At 37.1% G+C, this 22,313-nt stretch overlaps 1 long non-coding RNA gene across 1 annotated transcript; it reads left to right on the top strand.

Moving 5' to 3' along the window:
- Positions 1 to 1,249: 1,249 nt before the first annotated feature.
- LOC117010534 lies at positions 1,250 to 12,496 on the top strand. Its single transcript, XR_004420703.1, has 4 exons — positions 1,250 to 1,456; positions 5,363 to 5,499; positions 6,954 to 7,114; positions 11,390 to 12,496. It is a non-coding gene; the product is annotated as an uncharacterized LOC117010534 (long non-coding RNA).
- Positions 12,497 to 22,313: the final 9,817 nt, after the last annotated feature.

Raw genomic sequence — 22,313 nt, forward strand, 5'->3', positions numbered from 1 at the left:
ACAAAGAACAGAACTCTCTCTTTTCTGGTTTTCCCACAGCCATTTTTGCTCCTCTGTGTGTGTATCTGTGTGTGTGTGTGTTTTTCTTTGCTTATCACTTGTCTCTGAGATCTACTGCACTGCATGGTTATCAGGGTGATAAGCAGAGACAGCCTGTCTAGCTCTGCCCAGTCTTACAAAGACTGGTAAAGAAAAAGGGCCTGACTAGATAAACCAGATGACATCCCAGACCTGGGAAAAGAGCCAGGGTCCAGAGCAACATCTGCTGTGGCAAGGCTGCCAGCCCAAAGCATCCACCCGTGTCTGACCAGTCGCCTTGGATCCTGGGAGCATCAACAAGAGCTCTCTCTATTTCTCTTACCTTTACCATCCCCTCCTCTTTTCCCCACTGCTGTCTAGTGTTATGACAAAGGCAAGGGAAATGACCACAGTTCACAACTCAACATTAAATGTGAAAAGCAGCACTTTTCTCTTCACTCAGAAATGATATCTGACAAAATAAGAGGCTGTAATGCTATTCTTTATTCTAAATAAAGAAATCTGGCACATTTGCAATATGTACGTTTTTCATAGCCACTCATTTTTTGGTTTAAAATTTGTTTTCATTCTTTTTCTGTTTGTGGTTAATTCATCCTATTCAGGGACAGATGTAGGGTGGATTGAAATAAGGAGGTTTTCTCAATGTGGCTTTGAAAACACTGTGGCACTATAGGGGTACCATCTGCTGTACTAAGCAGAACCAGTATAGGAGATCTAAAGCCCCCTTTTCCAACTGGTAAATAAACACTTACTATTCAGACTGTATCTAAAAATCGTGATGAATTTTTTAACATATTTTCCATCAGCTGAAATCCATAAGTCATGCTTGACTGTTTCTGTGACAGAAGCATCTTAAGATATTTTTCTGTTTTGAGTTAATTTATTCTATCTAAACTAGAAAAATATAAGAAGCTATCACAAACTTCTCTCCTCTGTCATTTGTTCTCATGACAAAAATGCATAAACTGGATTTTATCCCTGGGGGAATACACACAGTGAATATGTGGGGGGGTGAAAGGAAGATGGGATATGAGTAGAGGTGGAATAACTTAATTGCAACTTTCATCCACAGAGAATTTCCTCATTTAAGAGCAGATTTTGTTTGGAATCCAACTCCTCACATGTTCTTTTAAACCTGTATCCATGCTGGGATGATACCTGGCTGCACACTGATCCCATCCCTACCTTTTTTTTTTTTTTTCCCAAGGAGGAGGATAAATCACGGATGAAGCCAAAACACTCTTCAGTGTGGACAAGCAAGGGAGAAGGACAAGGCTGGGACAAGCTCCAAAGAGGGCTCAAGCCATCATGTGTGCTCAGCCCTCGTGTCAGCTCCAGCTGAGACAAGAAGGGCTAGGGAGGGAGAGCTGCCACTTCAGTACAGTCTTAGTCAAGAGGCACCTTGTGGAGTGCCCAGGTAAGAAGTGAACCCATCCTTGCTAATACTTGAAAGCTTGATGCAAGATTCCCTGAAGCCAATATAAATACAGAAATTGTTTTCAGGGTGCGCTTGAAGCGGCATGAACTTGCAGCACTGAAATAAATGGGATTGAATCAGTTACAGGAACTTGGAGGGTGAGAGGAGGGACTCCTGAGGGCCTGAAAAGTAATAAGAATAATCAAAAAGGAGGGGACAGCAGAGTAGGAGCTGGGTGGCAGATGTTTGCTTGCTCTGAAGAATAAAAGGAGCAATCACAAAAATCGATAGCAAGCCTTATTAAAGGTGAGCTGGGTGCTTTCACTTTGATATTTTGCTTGGTTGCATTAGGCTTAGATACCTCACAGGTCAGGTATTTCAGACCCAGCATCTCTAGAGATCCCCTGCTTGTATTGCAAAGCATTCCCTCCAGAAATCTGCCACTGTCAAATGTACTTTCTAGTCCTGAGCTGGGGGTGAGAAAGTGAGAAGAAAAGGCAAGGAAGGGGAAGAAAAGGGGAAGAAAAGGAGAGTAAGATTGAGAGAGAAATAGAGGAGAAAAAAAGGAGAAAAAGATTGAAGATGAAAAGGGAGAAGAGGCAGGGAAGGATGAGAAGAAAAGCAAGTGCCCCCTTATTCCATGGCAGTGTATGTCTCCTTATTTTCGATTTTCAGATTAATTCAATTTTTTTTGTAGACTATGTACTGCTGAACAAACTTTACAATTTCCCTAAGGTGAAAACCTCCTTTTAGAGAGCTGCAGTGAATTTTATCCCAGGGTCTCAAAAATGCCAATAAGAGAACAAATAATATTTGTTCATGATAGTGTTCAGTGCAAACGATGACTGATTAGTGTTATGTGTGACATCAACAGAGACAGTAATCAAGGTTACTTTAGCATTGATTTTTTACAGAGGTGAAGCCTCTTTGATGTATTACTCCATCAACACCTTCAGAGCCAAACTTTGCACATGAAATTAATCCCAATTAATTATAACATTTGTAGATAGTGCTGGGCTCTTTTATGTTGCAAAATAAATATTAATTCAGTGGCATTTTTTTCACCTTGTGCAGCTTGTGTGACTAGGAAGAGAAAAAAAGGCAAAACAACCCTATTGATCAGTGCACTGAAATATGTTAGAAAGTTTTGGCACCTGAGGTGGTCTGAGAGGCTGCTAGCCTGGAGTAAGTTTAAGGCACAGTGGGGGGATTCAGGAAACTGGATCCAAATTGAATTGACTTTACAGATACTGGCAAAGAAAAAATATTGTTTCCAATACGTGAAGGGGGACAAAGTTGCAAGTTAGACATTTTTTAAAAAATATACATAAAAGAGTGACCCTGCCCTACAGGGACAGTGCCTGAGGGCTCTGATCAGAGGGACCTTTGCAATTCAGAGAAGTAACTGTTAGGATTTTTTTATAGTATTACTGATTTTTTTTTTTTAATAGCCAGAGTGATGAATAAATTTTTGTGACTTCTGTTGGGCTGTCTTCAACTGATTGCTTTGGAAAAGGAAGAAGTCATTTGTATCACCTCCACTCCTTTGAAAATGACCCCAAATCCCTTTTTTGTGTGCAATACCAGTTTATTTTGATTCCCAGAGTCTAGGACTCTACTTCTGATTCCCAGAAGAATGTGCTATGGCACTGGGAAGAAAGACGAACAAGCCAGAGAGGATTCCTGCTATTTGCTAATTGAGACACTTAATACCTCATGTTGTAATCCTCCCCTGATGGTGCATACTGCTTCTTCACACCGAATATATAGGGAATTTTTTACTGTGAAATTCGACCAGAGTCTCAACTTACTTAAACTCTTGAACCCACTCAGTCTTACCCATAGATACAATCTCACATCCTGATTTTTCAGCCTGAAGAGAGTGTGAAAAAACCACATTTTTTTTTCAGCATTTGCTCCAGATCACAAACATGTATCTACAGTCAGACTCGTTTTTTACTGACTTCAAAAAAAATAAAATAATGATCAAATTAATAGCTAAAACATTCTACTTTAAATATCAAATAAGCTGTCAAAATCCTGTCTAGGAAAAGTAACAATGAAGAGTGTCTAACTTGATTAGGCTCTTTGGAACCTCATCAAAGGATAAATAAATGAGTGCTTGCATTATTACAGTAATGCTTGGATGGCCATTCCCTCACCAGATTTAGTCATCACATAGCATTATCTCAGAAACAATAAACTCTTTTCTACAGCCCATTATTCACTGAAAGGAAGAATTTAAGACCATTCTCTGCTCACGTCCCAGCCTGTGATATTCCAGTGGCACTAGTGAGGAGAATCAGTGAAACATTGGTCCCGTGCTAGGGAAGAAATGCAAAGTGGTGTAGAGCAGCATGCAACAAAAGAAGGTGACTTCAATGAGTCTCTGCTTCCTCCCGAATCAAGAGAGGAAAACAAGCTGGGGAGGAAACTCCCAGTGATTTCAGTGCACACGGGTGGATGAGGCTTGTTCTTCTCTGTGGTGCTGGTGGTGGCAGGGGCTCTGCAGGAGCAGCAGCAGCAGCAGCAGCAGCAGCAGCTCCTGCTGGGGTTCCTGTCCCTCAATAGCAAGGATCATATGATGACAAGGATCCCAGCTTCCTCAAACTTCAGTATCTCAGTGTTATTCTGATTGGGATACTAGATAGAGATGAAGAGTGGAACAGCCTGGAAACAAAACTGACAGGCACCAATCTACACTGGGTGTCTGTCATTCTTAATCAGTGGGTTGAGTCAGCAGGTTTAGTTGGACAGCAGAAGAAAAGATCTGCTCCTGCTTGCTCTATATTGGCTACTCTTTCTGAACACTCAATTTGAATCCCTGTCCTTTGCCACTAAGTAGAACACCAGGAATGGAGCTTCTTATGTAAATTCTCCTAAGCTATGGTGGAGTCATGCTGATATACAATGAAATATACGATGAAAGTGAATCTAGATACGTTCACTTAGAGATGATGAGTACTGTACTGTCTATCCACATTGTATGGGTGAGTGACTCCTGCTGATAAAAGTTCTGAGTTTGGTTACATGTTCATGCAATATCCAAAACAGTAAAGATCTGTAGGCAGCAAATAAGGTACTGCTGATAACACATATGATGAACGTCAGAGATACATGGTCTGAATTTCATCAGTATCATGGCAGTAGACCTCTTGTCAATTTTGTATTGTAGACCTCTTGTTAATTTACCTCTGATTCATAGCAATGTTAACAAGAGCAGAAACAGTCTGTGCATATATAGGGCATTAGTATTTTGAGTGTATCCATGTCTTAGGATTTGCATGTGAATATGAAATAATTCTATGCAAGTATGGGATGGGATTTAATTGTTTTCTCAAACAGTTGTTTTCTCAAATTGTTCTCTCCTTATCTTTCTGAAAGCAGTTCAGACCATCAAAGAGTAGTTGTTGATGAATTCACTAATTAATTTCCAATACTTAACCTTTTATTTTGCTTCATTACTGGTGCTCTGTTCCCCCTAGTTTTACATTTGGTATCAGAAAGTTCATTTAGAATACAGTCAATCTTCCAGTGCTAGCTCTGCACTTTAAATATTTTATTCAGTAAGGACACAATGGGAATAATGTTTGTATCTGTCAAGGAGATGCATGAAAATTTCTGAGCTGCATTGTCTAGAGAAAAAAAAAACACAACAACTCCATACAACCAAAAAAAAAAAAAATCCAGGATGATGGAACTTAAAAAAAAAAACCAAAAAACTAAATTAAGGTACCAAGGTCACTATTAAAATAAAATGATTTATAGTCAACCAATTAGTTTATAAAATCAGATGGCTAAAACCTTAGATTAAGAGTTTATTTTAAAATTACATTATCAGATAATTACTTTTATTATATTTTATTTACTTTAATGTTTTATTGTTTGTTTGCATTATTACTTTAGCAGCTCAGAGGATAAATACCTTCAGGAAAGAGAGAAGTGACAATTCAGTGTTTAAATGTCGATATTGAATCTGATGGTCTGCCTGCACCTGGGGTCCAAGACACCTGAGGATCCTTTTCTGAGCTGAAGGATTTCTGGTATGGAAAGGGAATCATGGGGAATGGTATGGAGAAAAAGAAAACATTTCATGCTGCTCAGTCCCCTCCTACCTATTTGTGTAACTCCACTTTCTCAACCTAATTCTCATAAGAAATGAGGTCCAAAAGCACAGAGTGAGGCTAATTAATCAACAGAGCACTTTATGGTTCCCCTAGATCCTCACTCAGTGAAGATCTGTAAACGAAGATTAGATGTTTTCTGTTTTGTCTACAGAAATATATGTTCTCAGACTTGGAACAGGATCAAAGTCAGGAAGTGCCCTAGCCACTTATTTCAGAGATTTTGGGAATTCTAATTTTTGCAGTATGCACCAGTGCATTGTAGTTCTTTGTGTGTATGGATTAGAAAGACATTAGGCCTTCTCTGTTAATAGCAGATTAGATGCAAACATTCTCTGTGTCTACAGCATGACCTGGGAACACTTTTGGGCTTTGGGTAAGGATGTACATCTCGACTGTGGTTTGCCTCTAGGTAGGAACAAGACCTGAATTTGTACCAGTGCTTTCACTGCCTTCCTACCCTTATGTGCACTGATTTTCACAGAAGGACAAAAACCCAGGCAATCCAGCAGGATTGAATTCATGGTGGGCCTGGCCATCTTCCCAGCCTGGGAGATTTGGGAAATCAAGACCTGGAGGCATAACACTGGCTATGTCACAGGTCATTTTAGTTTGGTCTTCATCCAATTACAACATATTTTTCTGTCTTGAGTATGTATCTGTCATCCTATTTTGGCTCTCTTGAGGTTCATCTATTACATTCTCTTCTAGGACACAGAAAAAGCCCCAGAATTCCCCGATCTGATTGTGTGGGGTTTGATGCAAATATGTCAGAAATACCAAAAAAAAAAAAATTCTAGTGCTCTCTGCTGTCTCAACAATTGGGTAAAGCAGTGAGATGACAGGTGAATTGGAAGGAATAGAAAAGGGGTGAGAGGGTATGGAAAGCAACATCATGATTCTGAGAAAAAACACAAGTCATGTAGAAAATCTTCCCAACTTTGGTATTGAATGAGACAGTTTAGGTACAGCCTGTAAATTTCCACTCAATTTTTTTTTAATATAGAGATATCACTACAATGTGTCTGTGACATCAAAAATCCCTGTTGGGTCCATTCTTGAATGTGAGAAAAATGTATCATCATTATGTTAATGACTCTCTCAGCAGTTCCTCTGGGGATTTTCTACAATTTCCTAAAACCATTCACTGGACAAGACTTCCTTTGGGACTTTATTAACTGTTGATACGTTCATGCTTTCCGGAAAATTTGCAGCAGTACCTATTCCATATTTTCAAGCATCGTGTGCAGTGTATCAATTGCTTATATTTTGTGTGTCAATATTTACATGTTCTGAGAAATGATGCATCTGGTGATTGAATTAAAAACATATCAACTCCTGACTTTGCACCCTATATGTTTACTGCCTTGCAGGAGTCGTGAAAGATTCCACTGCAATGGAAATGTCCTACACCCTCCTAAGAACCCAAGGAAAAAATCTGCTGGGGCAGAAATGGTGGCTGATATCATCAGTGGTGCCTAGGATGTTCTCTTAACCTGCTGGATTGAAGAAAAATTTCCTTCTGACCTTCACAGTAAATATGATGACACTTATGTTCTGGGAGAACAAAAATAGGTTGATGAAATATTAATTTTCACTTTCTTCAGTTTTACCTTGAATTTTTACATTTCAAATTGGGTCAGAATAAAAAGTTAGTTTTTCTATGTTCATATTTTTAACATTCTAGGGCTTGCCTTAACTAAACTGGGAGGGCTAGAGTATCACCTTTGACAGTTTCAAAACCCTCAACAAGAGAAATCATGTCAGAACCACAAAACTTGGGGTGAGATCAGACACAGCTGTCCCTTAGGATCAAAATAAAAGGCTCCAATCAGATGGAAGAATTGAAGATACATCCTTTTATCTTCACTTTTTCTTTTTTTCTTTTTTTCTCTTTTTTTGAGCATTCAGATTTGATCTTTATTGGCATGAATGCAAAAGCATATTATAAACTTGGATGCTTGAAACTGCATGAAGTGAATTTCAAATAGCATATTCATTTAGAATAATCTGAATTTGCAAATCATGCTGCATTAGTAACTCCCATAGTTTACAAAAGGGAATGATATGGCAGGAGGGATGTAATTATCCAAAGCAAACAACCAAATGAACAAGCACACATTCAACGTAAAAACAGATTACCGTGGACTCTGCAAGATACTCATACAGGAAAACAAGTTTCACAAAAATAAAGAAATTCAAATGCCAACCATATGAAATAATAAAGATAAAGAAGCCAAACTCAGCAAATTAGTTCTTTGGAATTAGATAAATCTAATTCTATTGTTTTATAGTTTCCCACCACATGCTGAGTATAGTCATCAGCAAGGACTGTTTATTGGTGCCTAACCACCCACTGCTGTCCATGAATCACAGTTTTACTAATACAGGCATAACTTAGTAATTTCTTTCCCAGTCAAAGTTCTTTATATATTTGGGAGATCTTTAACTCTAAAAAACTGTCCAGGGATAAAAATTCAAGAGGTCTTATCCAGTGTTCAACTGTATTTGGAGCAGATTGCCTGTAGTTGCTGTAATAAGGAAACCACTTCTTACATGCTTTGAATGTCTAAATTAACCAGGAAAAAAGGTGTGCTGTGTCAGGAAGGTCCAGAGATGTAATCATAGTCCCTCACTGATATATATAATTCACTGAAATATATATATATAACTCCTTGATATCTGTATGTCACTGATATATATGCAGATATGTATTATATAGGCCTATAGGTACAGGGAATTATAGAGGGAGATAAAGACATACTCTGTTTACCTAATTGTGCAATACACATCATCTATTTATCTCTAGATTTATGATTTCACTGTCAGAAGCCAAAACTGAAGGACTAATTGAAGAAAAGGGCCATTTTGGTTTAATTAGCAGGTACAGTGTTTAACTATATAAGTGGTTTGCAAGAAGAGTTTAACAGTGGAAGAATTTTGGATGGCACCTAAAAAATACCCAGCTGGGTGTGTCAGATTTGAAATGGCCTCTGAGGAGTTATAGGAAGATCTCCCAATCCTCCCTGGGTAAGCAAATAACTGGCAGATAAAATCCAGTAGTAATCTGTGCCGATGGGTAGGACCTGGTATTTGAGGTAACTCATTCCCACAGGCTCCAAAGATTTTTTTTTATGTCATTGAATCCTTTGAGAGTCCAGGCCAAACTAAATTGCCCAAGGTCACACAGAAAGCCTGTGGCAAAATGAAAGACTCAACCCAGCTTTGCTGAGGCATCCTACAGCAACTTTAAGCATAAGATCATATTTTTTTGTCCTTCATCATGCTTAAAATGGGGGCCTGTTTGCAATTATTTGTAGACACCAGTAAAATTCCATGACCCACAGCACTAAAGAAAATCTGTTTCTATTTGTCCTCAGTCCAAATAAAGTAAAATATCTTCCAGACCTTTATTCTGGCTGGCAGGGTTCTCCCCAAACCCTCTCACCTACATATTTCCATATTTCAGAGTCAGTATTTAATACTAGTGATGCAGTTGAATTTCCATAATTCAGGTGTTCAATCAAGGTCCTCCACCTTTTTAAATGTGTAAGTCATAAATATGGAAAGAAAAAAAAAATACTGTGAGCAATCTCTGCTGACTGAATTAAAAGTCTTAAAGAAACTTTCCATGCTATGAGGACTGTGAAGGATTTGGCAGAAATGGTGCTAACAATTAAAGCAGCCAGAGACAGATTAAATTTGCTGATGACAGCTCATTTCTGAGATGGTTACAGCAAAAGTCTGATAAACGCTTATCTGAAATTCACAGTTTTGATGAGGCCTCTGCTTGTACCAGGAGAAAATGAAACACTTTAAATAGCATGTGATCCCAGGGAAAGGTCTGCTTGGTATTGCAGAGGGAAGCTAGGCATTTCTGCTGCAGTTATGATTGTGAATTATTATAACCCTTTGTTTTCACAGCAGGAAAAATAAGTCTAAACTGTGTCTTGTAAGTGAAACCAAGGGCAATTTCAATCTCCATAAAAAGTTTTCAATGTTTAAGCAAAAAAAAAAAAAAAGAAGAAAAAAAAAAAAAAAGGATGGGGGATGTATTGATGTATTTGAAGGAAAAGAAAAAAGAAATGTAGGATTTTTGCGATATGGGGGAAAGAATCAGCCATCTCAGCGTATTCTGTGTATTCTGAATTCCTCAAACCCAGAGGTAATAACACATCTAGCAGAACAGCCCTGGTGCTACTCTGGTTTGAAGTACATCTGCACACACGCATTACAGGAGAGCCAGATGAGCCCTGGAGAATGAGCTCAGCTCACCTGAATTTCTCCAGGACTGTTTGGTCCTTGCACCAGTCCTCTACCACCAGCCACAGAGTTCTCTGTAAGACCTGGCACTAGAAATTTTAGCAGAAAAATTAAAATCCTGTGTCCGGTAGCTTGGGCTGACCATAAGTTTGAGGATTTAATCAACTCCAGCAGACTTTAAGGTGTTTTTCATAGGTGAGAATCTACTAAGGTGTGCAGCAGAATCATGCCACAGAAAAAAGAAGACAGAAATATACAGACAGGTGTTATTCCAGGCACCAGTCAAGGCCATGGAGACATTAAATGAAACAGAGCTAACTGAAAATGAAGGAAAAACTTTTTGCACACCTGGTACAAGTAGACAGTGGAATTCATTGTCAGGGAACCAGAGGCTTAGGAATAGTTTTTAAAAATTATTAGGACTTAAATGGCTAATATATCTTCCAGAGGGTGTTTTTAAAGGACTGCCAGAAAAATATTAAACTCTTGTGACATAAATAAGTAAGAAGAATATTAAAGAGTACGTTTTTTAAAAGCAAAATCAACGTCTGACTTAGAGACAATAGGTATAAAAGATCTACAGGGGAAAAAAAAAATAACAAAACAAAAACAACAAAACCAAACAAACCCAGAAACAACAACAAAAAAAAAGCCACTCAGCTTTGTCCTCAAAGTGGATTTTTGCACTTTTCTCCAAGTGGCCTATTTTTACACTTACCAGACTAATGTTGCTTCTGATCCCGGAAGGCACAACTTGTGTTTGGTGAGTTTAGAACAATTTCTGAAAAAGGGTGAAGAGTAAAGAAGAAAGAGAAAAATGAGAAAGAGAAGCAGAAGGAGGAGAAGAAGAAGAAGAAGAAGAAGAAGAAGAAGAAGAAGAAGAAGAAGATGAAAATAATAATTTTGAAATGAAAGCATACAACTGGTTAAAGCTGTGGCATACAGACACCTCTTTCTTGTACTGCATTTTATATATTAGATTACTCACACAGGGATTTAACTAGAAACATATCTTTTATTAAAATCATATAAATAAAAATATGTCCCTCTGCCCTCCAGCATGTTTACAGATGCATTTATTTATTTTACAATATTCTATTTAATTAAAGATCTGCTGTTATAGGAATAAAACTTTCTGAGACATTTATATCTCTAAGATAAAATTGGACAGGTTTGCAGTGACACAATTGACACCCAAACCCACAGTGTGCACATATGATTTGTGCAGAAGTTGGATATTACACAGCTGTGTTATCAGCTAAACAGGAGCTTACAAACTCAGAATTCAGTAAATTTGAATATCTCAGTGGCTGTATCTGAGTAGTTCTTTCCTTGTAGAAGCAGGGGGATTTTTTTTTTTTTTTTCATTATGAAAGGCCCTAAATTTTTTGTCAGTGAAACTTTGGCTGGAGTGCAAGAGGAAAATCCAAATGTTGATGTGATTTTTGTCTTCTTTTGTCCCTCCAGAGAAAACATGAGGAGGCAAAATTGAATCAGTCAAGCTTTGTCAGAGGCCCTGAAGTTCTGTTTTTTGTCTTTGCTCTAGGTCTGCCTTTAGCTCTTGAGGTAACCTGTTGATGGCAGAAAGCTTTTCCCCACATCCCAGTGGCCATCCACCACATCCAGAGGTATCAGTTCTGGTACCTCTGCATCAGCATTCCCTGCCAGATGGCTCCAAACCAGGAATTCACATACTCCTCAGTTGCACAGAATGTGCCACCTTTTCTATGAACTTGTTTTGAATATCTGATCAATCATGATTTTCCTGTGGATGAGAGATGGTTTTCCCTTACAACTTTGTGGTTCTATTGGTTTTGAAACCAATATTTCCTTTGGGACGTTTTTGCTTACAGAAGGGTGTGAAAGATACAGAGTTTTAGTTTTTATTAGAGACTAACCTCAAGTGTGCCTATAGGCATTATTTAAAAAAAAAAAAAAGTCTTATTTTCCTATAGGTTATAATTAATTTTTGAAAATCTCGATAGTCTATGTTTCTAGAAATTAATATCAATATTAAAATTCAAGATCTAAAGAAGTAGAAAATAAAATTAATATCCTCTATTTGTCAAGTTGCATAGTAAATATACAATGCTTGCTTTTTCTTTTCTTTATAACTCTACATGAAGCATTGGGAAAGGATGCAATTTTTCCATTTTTTTCCCTTAGACTATATAAAAGGTTCATAGCTGAAAATTTAAGGGAAAATATAAGAATGAAGAGATAAATTATCCTAAGAAAAAAGACAGGCTAAAACAGGTTTATTAAATTTAAAACTAGAACAACACCATAAAAAACAAAAAAAACCCCAAAACCACCAACCCCCCCTCCAAGAAACCCTAAAAAAACTAAAACTCACCAGAATTTAATATTTTAATATGCAGTTATACTTTAATTATAAGATTATATTAAAGTGTTATAACATATTTGTTGCAAAGCATGGAAAATTTGTCCAGAAATTTTTCCAGAGAAATGTAAATTACTGCCTTAGGTTTCCCCATGTGTTTTCCACTGTACATCAGAAAACCACAAAAAACAAATCATATTTGGAAGCTGAGGTTGCTTACAGAAAAGTTTAGATAGTGATTCAATTCCCTTTTAATTTTTCTTAACTGATGTTTTTTTGGTTTTTTTAACTTTTTCTCCCTCTGGGGAAGAGGAAAGAAACAAACAAAACAAACCAAATTAAAAAAAAAATAAAACAACCAAACAAAAAAAACAAACCAACAACAACAAACAAACTAACAAAAAACAACAAAAAATAAAGCAAATCAGAAACCAAATAATATAATCATTATAACTCAGAAGGTGAAATTATTCATTTTGCTACTCCTTTACCTGGATACACAAGAATATTTATGTTTTCAGAGGGAAAGCACCATATTATTTTCAGGATGGACATCCTTCTCTTGTTGCAGTTTCTTTGTGCTAGAACAGTGTGTTTTTATAAGCTTGTTTTTAGTCAAACAAAGCTAGAGATAAGAGAGCAAATGCAAGAAGTTTACATTTAAAAAAAAATTCATTTGACTTCATTGCATCATGATGTTATCAGCCTCTTCATTTGCTGCTATTTATGAATGGACAGACAGTAGCTCAACTGCCAAGTGATCAGAGAAATACGGATGAATGAAATAACTGTAATCAGTGTTAGTGCTGAAATAAATATTTGCATCAGGTTCTGGTGGGCAAGGGCTATAAAAATTAAATTACACCTAAAATTTTATTTTCCACTCAGGTTTTAAATTTAGGGGCCATTACCACAGTAGATTCAGTAACGTTAATAACATCACAAAATTTTAGAGTTAAATTTTACCCTCAGTGTATGACACTATCATTGAAACAGCCCTCTTGCTAACGATGATGAATTAGTGTGATAACAGTGGAAGTTTGCTGACAGCGAGGTAAAAATAAAAATACAAATAAAAATGAAGCCTTCTGAAAGGGGTCCTGGTCCAACGCTCATCAGCTCATTATAAATACTCTGTTCATCCACTTCCATGGAATTTAGTATACACAAAAGTATTTTCCTCAGAATTTTAAATGAAAATGTATTCTTTTTATTTTATTTCCCAGAAAGAGTCAATACTTCATGCAATTTTAAACCATTACTGTGTCTTTGAAAATATTCACATAAAATTGCCATTTTTTATGCTTTTCAAAAATTTTTGTGTTTTTCAAAAATTATTAATTAATACATTGAGGTCAGCTCTGCTAACAGTTTTCTCTTACTGAAAAAATGTGTTCGCTAAAAATAAATACTTGAAAATTGCTTTTCTATTAAAAAGATAATATTTACCTTTTTGCTAAAGCAGTTAAAATGTTTTAGTCCCCTGCCCCTACCCAGTTTCCCAAATAAATTTTTTTTCTGAACCTTTATTTTTCCCTTTTATGTATGTTTTCATTCTATTTTCCCTCTTTTTTTTTAAATTTCTTTGTCTTTTACGTATAAATACCATCAATTTCTCATTTCTCTATAATTTTAAAATAGCACACATATATAAACACAAAGAAAAGTAGATTTTGGAACTTCATTACTTTGTGAACACAGAAGAGATTCTGAACAACTGAGCATATCAAGATACTGTATTATATTTGGGTTTGCTCCTGTATAATTTTTCTGAAATGGTGAAAAATGAAAAAAGCCAAAAAAATTAAAGATAAGGGGAAAAGAATCAAAGAATTACAGATACAAACAACCTGCAACTTTATGATTTTTTTACATGGAAAATATTCCTTTCTAGGAAGCAAAACAAATAGTAATCTGCTCATGTATTTCTTTTTTTCCTTACCATCAAGTCTAAAATGAGAATTAGTATCTGTTTTAAATGGAAACACAAAACTGTTATTTAACAGCTAATCCGTGACTACAAGGTAACAGAACAAAACAGGTGAGTGCATAAATTCTGAAGAGTTCTTGGAGAGAAACATTGGAGTTCTGCACATGGATCATACCCTCCTGAGTAAATGAGGGTAGAGACTTTTAGATATGAGTTTGATGGGATGGGAAGAGACAGAGCTAAACCATTTTTTAATATTTATGTGTTACACCTGACAAAGAACAACAAAACTGCACTGAACTTTCTCTACATTACTTTACCTGGTAAATTCATGTCTTATTTGCTGCTCTTTACAAAATCTCTTTCAGATATTTCTGGTGGTCAAGGGCATCTGTTACTGACATGTTATTATATAACTTTATTAACTTTGTATTAAAAAAAAAAAAATAGCATGTCGTGTTTGATATCCTTTTCTTTCCCCGCCTCCAAATCCACCTCATGTTATTTATATTCTTCTCACAAAGTCATACTACACTAAAATATTGTTGAAGGGGAAAGGATATGCAAAATCCTATAAGCACTGCTGACTGGACATTGAAAATATCTATACATGCAAAATTTTAATTTTATTTTCTTTATGCGTTTTGATGAGCTAATTTCTTTCACCTGCTGTGTGCTTTTCCTGTACTACTACAAAACACATTTTTGCAGTTGTGCTTTAATCTGCATTAGTAATACTTTCCTGGCTTAAGAGCATTTCACTGCTAACAAACTAGCTTTCAAAACCCATTGAGTCCACGACTTTTATTCTTTTTGTTTTGTTTTGTTTTGTTTTTTGTTTTATCTTGTTTTGTTTTGGTTTGATTTGGTTTGGTTTCTTGTTCTGGACAGTGCAGCATATAAAAGCATGGAATGTATGGAGAATCAATAGCATATCTATAATAATAAATAACATCCACTGCTCGGAAGCTTTACGGGGCTTTGATCTGTTAGTGGGTTGTACCTCATTTGGGGGATTGACAGCAAATATTATCCTTCTCTTGATTTTCACAGCTGATACAATAGAAGACCAGAGCTCATATAACACCTGATTTCCCAAGCTCCCAATCTTATGGATAATTGTTGCCCAGAGGGGAAATTTCTTCCCTGGCTACATCAGCAAACAGTGGGTTTATAACACAAAACATGAGGATTTATGCTCCAATCTATTCCATAGCACTATCAGACTCGAAAAACTTCATTTGAGGAACAGAGTTAATGTGCACTTAGCAGTTTTACTGTATCTCACCTATTTGTCCAGAATTTAGTGAGATCTCCTAAAAATATAAGTAGGACTGTAGAAAGCAGGCATTCAACCTTACTGAACCCGAGCAGAGGAAGAATTTCAACAGCACTATATGATCATATCATGGTGTTGCTCATATCCTCAGAAGATCTATCTGTCAGTTGCTGCTCATCTTAACAGTGTGGATCAATAGATATTAAAAATAAGTGAAGGGAAAAAAAAAAACAAAAACAAGCAACCAAAAAAAAGAAAAACAAACCCATAAACTTTATTTGCCTCTTTGCTGAAATGAGGACTCTGACAAAATGACTTATTCTGGAATACTGATATGAAATTGGGTAAGACACTAAGACTGTCATGGGTGCAGACATTTCTGATGGCTGTGTGGGGTCCATGGGGGATACACCTACTTATTCAGGCTGAGTCAGAGGTGGAATTGGGATATGTTTGTGAGCTGGCCTCAAATGCTCATTTGCATGTCCATCAGTCCTTGAATTAGATACAGCAGTGACTTCAGAGACTGGTCTGGTGCTCTGGACTGCAGTGACTACCAAATGTTAGTTACACAAGAGTCATTTCTGCTGCCTTCAGCAGCCTAAAAGTGAAGTGTTCTGAACCAGGTATTTGTGCTGCCTGAAAAATCCATGTGAAGGCACAGCCAATTCACCTCATCCCCAAAAACTGAATGGGACAAATGGGACAAAGGGGCTTGCTTATGTCTTTCCTACAAGATGAGAAGGTGAGAACAGGTGAGTCATTTTTAGTTAGTGAATCTTAAATGAGATGATTTATATACATTAAATATGTTCTTTTGTGCTAATTGGCTGCATCTATTTTCTTACATACCAAATATTTCCAGTATCCTGTTGCAGTCAGCAATACATCTTGAAAAGTGCTACCTAACAGAATTGGAAATGCAGGAGTCTAACATCTGATGAATACAACAGCTTTAGGCTTAATCTTCCTTGTTATCTGCCTTTGACAATAGCAAAGCTAATCTGATTTTGTTCACTTTCTTCATTTCACCCCTGCTGAGGGTGGCACCCAGCCATCTGCGATGCTTCTGAGCTGGAAGGCAACCAATTCAAGGCTAACTGAGCAAGATGGATCTAGTAGGAAACCACCATAGAAGGATTTTTTTCACCTTTTGACTTTTCTGACCTCACCATCTCTAATTTCACTATGCAACACAGAAGGGAAGAAATCTTGTTAAAATAAGATGAAAGGTAACATCAGGTCTGTGTGGAAAGACTACATTGCTTGTATGACATTGACTGATTTATATTGGCCCTTGTGCTTGAAACTTGGAAGAATCCAGAAAGTGAACTATGGCCTTCTCTGCTAGGACAAAAACTTGTTGCCAGAAAAGTTCAACATTTTGAAAGACTGCTTATTATTTTTGAAAGCTAGTGTCAGAGTGAAAGTTAAGGTAAGAAGACACTTGGTCTTTTTAGAAAAAGTTTTCTCTTAAAACAACCCACCTCTGTAAAGAGATTGAATCCCAGCCCACTGCACAACTTTTCTCATTATGGGTGCTTCAGTGCCATCACTTTTTACAGTCTGTGATTGAACCACTTTTTTTATTTAAACTCCTCTGCAAAGCAGTCTGTAGAGACCCTTTAGACAATTGCAGTGACAATGGTTTCCTTGGAACATCAGCCCAGTTCCCCACTTCCAATTTAAGGTAGAGATCATCTTCAATTAAGAAAAGCATGCTGAAATGTAAGAATTCATATTCTGAGACTAACTCTATATAAATAGTATATCTATATTGATAGATCTATAATATTACTATCTATTAGTCTCTTAATTATTATTAAATCAACATGCATACCAATGTATCACACCTTTTTCTCTTGGCAACCCTGCTTGTCTCACAAATTGCTGTCATATCAAAACAAACCACACTGATGGGTGATTGCTGCATAGTTGTCACCAGCACGCAATGCAGAAGAATCCCAATCAAATTGTAGCTTTCAAGACATCAAATTTATTATCCATAACATATGAATCTTTATTAAAAAAAACAAAAACAAAACCAAAGCAAACTAATCCAAATCAAACTAAACCAAACCCAAAACTCACCAATAAAAACACAACTCCAGCAACAACAACAACAGCAAAAACAAAACAAAATAAAAACCAACCAAACAAAGAAAAACACAGGGGGATAAAAGACATAAAAAAAAGGGGGGAAAAAAAAACCAAAAACCAACCAAAAAACACCAACAAAAACACCCCAAAAAACAAACAGCCCAAACCCAAGAAAGTGACAACAACAAAAAAAAAAAAAAAGTGGGAAAGAAGCTCAATAACTTTCCATGTCTTCACACACACACACTTGAATTTTCAAAACCATTGGCTATCACTGCACCTGCTGCAAAGACATCAGTCTAGGTTTGGGGATTTTTTTTTACTGCAATTTCCAGCATTATGTGGTCTTAATTTTATTAAATTCAAAAACATCCAGAGGCATCACTTTAGTGCAGCTCCTGAAGTGCACTGTACTTTTTGTTGCCCTGAGGAAGCTGCATTTTCTGCAGAGGAGGGCTGGTTATATCTTCACTTTTAAAACTGACAAGGTGAGGAACAGTGATCATTCCACGGGCAATGTGGACAGAGAAAGTTTTTCTGCTTTTATCCACCCCTGTTCTCATATGGCCTGGTGAGTCTGAGCCAAGGAGGTTAGCATGCACCAGCTCATCTCTTTTCTATTATTAACTATTATTAATTAAACACTGGTAGGGCTGTGAAAACCAGCCATCAGAAATTCTGAAGATCTGTTTCCAAAAGAGAGGAACAACTTCAGCTCCTGCTCAGTAAGTTAATTACCAGGAAAGAAGTGAAAACAAAGGCAAAAGAATTTATAAGAAATTTACTGCTATACAATCTTGCTTGAAAAGAGTGCAGTGAGAATGAGATTTTCCATTCCCAACCTGTGGAGATGTTTGGCTTTTTTGAGCAAGAATAACTGAAGGTGCTGAAGGTGCTAGTGTAGTGGTCCAGGTTGATATTCCCCTTTTAATATATATTAATTACTATAGGACAAATGTTCCAATATCCAGATCCAGCTTGAAACTTTCATTTGTTGATTCTTTTTCAAATTGTTCCTTTTCCTATGGAAAATATAACATTTTCCCCTGGGTGATGCTGTGCTGGAAGCTTTCCATTATTCTGCTTTGGTTGATTGCTTGGCATCAGAAGGAAGATAAAAAAGAAAAAAAAAAGGAAGAAGAAAATGAAAGTGGGCTCTTTAAGCAAGAATGCTCATTTTGTACATAGCCTTTGGCACCAGCATGCATTATTTGCACAGAACATTAATATTTTGAAGGCAGGTACAGAGAAGAAAGACATATTCTTGATTCCTTTTCCAGTACACTGTGGCAGCTGAAGATGCAGCCTTTTTGTGATAGGACTAAGGGCAGTCACTTTCAAGAAAATTTATTCCCTGGAGGCTCATTTATGCTGGATAATTATGCTTGCAGTTATTTTAAGATAAAGTTCATCATGGAATGCTATCATCTTGTAAATCTACAGTGACACCTTCATTATCTCAAACCTTACGAAGACATTTGGAAGAAGATATTCACAGTCCCCAATGGGGGTTTAGTGTAAGACTGTCAATAAAAATGCCTAATTTCCATCTATGCTTTTTGGAAATTTTGTCCGGATGGATTACAGATTTGTTAAAAAAAAAAAAAAAAGAAAAAAAAGTAAAAAATGCAGGGATATGAAGAAGAAAATAATGGAAACAAGGTCTTTGGTCTCTGGAATTACAGTTTTTAATAGGAGAAAACATGGTGAGCTGTTACGTTTATAATTAAGTAATCAGTAAATGCGTAACTCATTTATAATATCCCAGTTGTGCTGTACTTGTTAATTGTTAAACACGAGAACAGGAACAGTGACTTTAAGGCTTTGTGTTTAACATACAGTTAGAAAATCTAGAGTATGGGACCAGACCCTCTAAATGACCTTGAAAAAGCCACTTCATCTTCTGTGCCTCCACTTCCATCATGCTGAATGAAGAGGATAACTAACTGCAGGAGGAAGGAATGATGAGGAAAAATTTGTGTAAGCATGCAAACTGTGTACAGACTGAGGCACTGAGGACTGTGGAGTGACTGCACAGAGAGAAATTAAAATAATCCAATGTCACAGTATAGTTAATTCATGTTTCTATAGCACAGGGGGAAAAATCTATTGACTGCCACATCTTCAGACCATATACAGACTTTTTATTCAGTACCAGCACATTTGTTTTGATTCGGTTTTACTTGGAGACAGTCCAACTACATGTGTTAGGTGGGATCTACTCGTGCTTTGATAAACTAGAATGGTTTTGTGATTACACAGCTAAGGTCATGTAAATCATGCCATCATAAAGAGATATTTCCATTGTGTGGTGTTTCCTTGTTAACATCTGTGATAGGCACAGGTTGCCCAGAGAAGCTGTGCATGTCCCATCCCTGGAAGTGTTCAAGTGCTCGGGTTTAATTTGGCTTGGAACAGCCTGCACTAGTGGGAGGTGTCACTGCCCATGGCAGGAGGGTTGGAACTAGATGATCTTTTTCCAATCTGAAGCTCCTTGCCAATCCAAAGCTCTTTTCCAATCCAAAGCTTTCTATGATTCTGGGATCAGTAAGATATGGCATTGCTATTATTGGGTATTGCTAGGTTTTGTTGCAGTTATGAATTTTTTCAGCAGCCACAGTCACTCATATCTGAGGTCTAAATGTGTTGTATGAACAGCCAAGAGATGTATGAACACTCAAGTAAATAGCAAACCCCACCCTCTCCTGCTGAAAATACTGGGAAGAGCATATTTTTTTAATAGATTTTGGATCCTTGTGGTTGACATAAAAATGACACAATAAGAACTTTTTTCAGGATATTTCAGCATTTTCTTTTCTGTCCTGACTAGAACCAAGGGGTGCCATAGAAAACACCCTTGAAGGTGTTAGTTCAAAGTTAGGTACTTCATGACAGAGAGTCCATGGAGAGGTGTTGCACTTTGTATACTTCCTGCCTATGTATAACTAAAAATTGCATTGAAAATGTCTGAATTTACTAATGCTTCTATTGTTTGTTTGACTTGACTGGCACTTGCACTGAGAGGTCTCTAATGCAGCTAACAGAGGATGCAGCAGGACTACCAACCATGAGGGATAATTAACTAACAAAGGAGGAAATTATTTTCAGGATTTCCCTTGCATATTGCAGGTTTTTTTCTTCCCCTCCCCTGCCTTCCACTCCCACCTTTTCACTTTGGAAAGATCTCATTCCTTGTCCTGAGCTTCATGGTATTTTTTTGCAGATGAGTGTGTCTAACACTAGTAACAAATCAATTTTTCCAGTTCTCCCTGGACTGTATGAGGGTTGCAGCTTTGGAAAGCAAGTCACACCACTGTCTCTTCTGCCTGAAACTCACATGGTTGAGGGTGCTGTCATGGGAAGACATTTATGGATCTCTGAATTGTTGTCACTCTTAGTTTCCTGACCAAATACCACCTTGCTGTGTTACTTAGCAGGCCTGGCATTGGAACACCAAAAATCATCTCCAGAAACATCCAAAGGAGATGTTGCTAATGGCTCTAAGAGTGAATGTGCTGAATGGAATACTGGGTCTCATGGCAGAGTGGCACAGCAAGCTTCCCAAACCCAAGGGCCTGGCAGCGTTAGGACACAGTGAAGTAATTTGTGGAACAGCCATTTCATGTCTGGCACTGGATGTGGGCTCTGTTCTTCAGCAAGTGCCTGTTGGGATGCCGTGACTTCCTCTTACATTGCAGCTGTAGAAACTCAAGGCCCAATCTGTAGCCATGTCAAATAGACCAGAACTCACGTGCATGTCTGACTTTTGAATGTATACAGTCACCAAAGCAGTGATCAGCACATTGCAAAACAGTGCATCTGGTAATCAGTTCAATAAGAGGGGATTTACAGAGATGGAGATGTTCACTACTGAAGTGAGGTGTCAGAATCTTTAACTGTGCCCTTTCCTAAGGTTTTTAAAACCAATTCCACTCCCCTTTTCAGAAAATCCTTCCCTGGACGTGAAACTGAGGTCTTCCAGACTATATTGATGTCAAGCATGAGATGAACTACTCACCACTGAACATTACACAGCTCTATATTACAACTGTGTTAGCATAGGAGTAACTGCATTACTTCATTAGTTAGGCAGATTAATCACTGACTCACCCAACAGCCTTCTGTAGGGGACTTCAAACTCACCTGTTCATAAAACAGCAAAAAAAAATTCCAGTGGACACTTCTAGATTTCCTTTTTCAGAAGAAATCCACTTTTTGTGGGAGTCTCCATCTGAATATCATTTTATGCATCCAGAGTCGATTCTCTTTGTCATTTTTTTTTTTTTATACCAGGTTCACACATTGTTGTAGGTGCTGTCTAAACCCATCACACGTCCTCAGATATGACACTCGATTGTTTCAGCTTTAACTATAAGAAATATAAGAGGAAATATAAAAAATGCTTTCTCAGAAGGAAGTGGCTGTTTTACACTGTCAAAATAGCTCAGGCAATATTAACCTTCCAGAAAAGTAGGAGCAGGTTTTCAGGATTTGGAACACTGAATTTTAACAGCATGTTCCTGTGGGACCTTGAGTAAGTAAATATATTTGACTACATCTCTGTCTACTAAAGAATAATTAAACAGTGTTTTTCATGAATGACTGGGAGACACAGCTTGGGTACTTTCAGCCTTCACACAAACAAGACAACAACAGGTAAATAAATAATAATAATAATAATAATAATAATAATAATAAAAATAAAAAACCATAAAAGAATCACATTTTTTTCCCTCTGGATAGAAGAGTTTACTGTTTAGTTCAAAGTATCATTATGGGGAATACCCCCAGGCAAAGCTTTCATAAAATGTGTGTAT

This window comes from Catharus ustulatus, chromosome Z (assembly GCF_009819885.2).
Source record: "Catharus ustulatus isolate bCatUst1 chromosome Z, bCatUst1.pri.v2, whole genome shotgun sequence".
In the NCBI taxonomy this organism is placed as follows: domain Eukaryota; kingdom Metazoa; phylum Chordata; class Aves; order Passeriformes; family Turdidae; genus Catharus; species Catharus ustulatus.